Source organism: Chiloscyllium plagiosum, unplaced genomic scaffold (assembly GCF_004010195.1).
Source record: "Chiloscyllium plagiosum isolate BGI_BamShark_2017 unplaced genomic scaffold, ASM401019v2 scaf_14049, whole genome shotgun sequence".
In the NCBI taxonomy this organism is placed as follows: domain Eukaryota; kingdom Metazoa; phylum Chordata; class Chondrichthyes; order Orectolobiformes; family Hemiscylliidae; genus Chiloscyllium; species Chiloscyllium plagiosum.
In genome coordinates this window covers 23224-25351 of record NW_025213929.1, presented here as the reverse complement: position 1 = coordinate 25351, position 2128 = coordinate 23224, and the positions used below count along the sequence as shown (strand labels likewise).

Here is a 2128-nt window from a genome sequence, read left to right as displayed (position 1 = left end):
GCATGTGATTCCGACCCGACCATGTTCACCCACACTCATCAATGACTCATGGATCGGCTTGATGGAAATGGTAGATGGATGGACTATCCTGGGGAAAAAGTTACAGATTGTCATTGAAATCTACAGCATCAGATGATAACCCAGTTTTAGCTGCAATATCTACAATGCAATTCTACTCTCTCCCTCCCCTCCCCCCCCCCACCCCCACCCAACCAACCAACCACCTCAACACACACACACACACCAACCCAGCCAGCAACCCCCTCCCAAAAAAAACCCAAAAGTTTCGATGAGGGAATTTTCTTCTGGGGAAAAACGATTTTAAATAAACGTTGAATTTTGAAGGAGTAAATCATCCAGCATTCCCTGCGCGCGCGCGGGGGGGACAGAGACTTGTGGCGTATCTCCAACGCCGTTTACGTCTCAGACTCTCACACCCCAGAGAGAGAGAGACACACACAGAGAGAGAGAAAGGAGACGGTGGGGAGGGTTTTTTGGGGAGGTTTTTTTTTGGGCGAGGGTTTCTGAAGTTTCCGAGCCGCTCTCCCCCCCCCCCCCCCGGGGCCCAGGTTTACCTTGGAATGGTCCGGAGGTCTCCCGATCCCGTGCACAAATCCTGCTGCCGAGAAAACCACACCTCCAGCAGCTTCTCGGTCCCTTCGAAAAAGTGTGCACCGTTTTCCATCGTGAAACAACCAACGAAAAAAAGGAAAGAAAAAAAACTCTCCCCTTCCTTTTCTCCCCCTCCTCCGAATCCTTTTTTTTACAAAAAAATCCTGCCCCCCCCCCTTCTTTTTTCCCCTCTTTCTGGTAAAAAGCTTAATAAGTTAGTGTCAATTGCTCTGTTTTAGTGGGTTCTTTAGCGGTCCGGTTTCTGTTTTTGCTTTTTTTAAAAAGATTTTTTTGTAAAAGATGTTTATATAATTTTATAATTGCCCCCAATTCCGATCCCTCTACACAGAGAATTGCTTACAGCGAGCGCTAGCTAATGTCGCCGGCCATACTGTGACTAGCAGCGAGGCAGCAGGCGGCACGGCCTTTTATAACCTCTGCCTTCCTCCTTCCCCTCCCCCGTCCCTCGCCAACCCAATCCCTTCACCGCCCTCCCGTCCTTTGCCCCGCCTCCTTCCCGACGGCACAATGGAACGCCTGTGACGTCACCGGCCTGGCAGGACTAGCGCGAAACCACACCCCCCCCACCACCCGAGCCAAACGAACGTACCGCCGGCTCGAGCCGCAGTCAAACCGTTGGTTCTGCCGCGCGCCAATCGAGTGTCCAATTCAAAAAGAAGCTGCAGGTTGAAAAAGAGAAAAGCACCATTCCAAATAAAACCCCCGATCACATTTATCACTCAATAAAACGCATCGCTTGATTTCACTTTTCTTCCCCCTCCCCACTTCTTTCGAGCCGAATCCTAACGCTATTGGTTAGTTTCACTATCAGTCACATTTATTGCAGGGCTCGATCGCAAGAAGGCGGGAAGGTGACAGATGCATTTAATTCTCATAAATAAGGGAATATTGAAGGCTTACGGCGTTGTTTATTCGAATATCTCATCTCTGTTTATTGATTTCAGTATCCTGGTGATTCTGCAAGACTCTTTACCCTTCCCCACTCCCACCCCTCTCCCGCTCTCCTTGGACTAACTGTCTTTACTTTTGGGATCCGAAAACGGTCAACCCTTTCGCAGCAATGAGTGACGGGAATTGTAGTCTTTGTTGCCGGGATGCAGCCGCACTCGTAAAGCGCCAGTCACAGGTCAAAGGACTACAAATACCGGCATGCCTCGCGGTCCGCCATTGTCTGCCGCTAACGTCAACATAACAAACCCATGGTTAAATGTCGCTGGGCGAACTTGTTGTGAGAGACACAAAAAAAAACACGAAATAAGGAAATGATCGGTGTTCATTTTAAATAATCCAGCCCGTTTCCCTTCCTCCCCACTTCAAGAGGCGTTGAAAGTATTTATGCATTTATGGAGTGACAGTCATGGATTACGATTTTAAAACGAAACTAGCGGCAGAGCGAGAGAAAGTAGAAGATCTGTTTGAATATGAAGGTTGCAAAGTGGGTCGTGGTACCTACGGTCATGTTTACAAAGCTAAAAGAAAAGATGGGTAAGAAATT

At 48.5% G+C, this 2128-nt stretch overlaps 1 long non-coding RNA gene across 1 annotated transcript; it reads right to left on the bottom strand.

Annotated features, from left to right (window-relative positions):
• Positions 1-835: 835 nt before the first annotated feature.
• LOC122547756 lies at positions 836-1865 on the bottom strand. The gene is made up of 2 exons (XR_006311080.1): positions 1534-1865; positions 836-1292 (listed from the first exon to the last, which is right to left on the bottom strand). It is a non-coding gene; the product is annotated as an uncharacterized LOC122547756 (long non-coding RNA).
• Between the last annotated feature and the right edge of the window lie 263 nt (positions 1866-2128).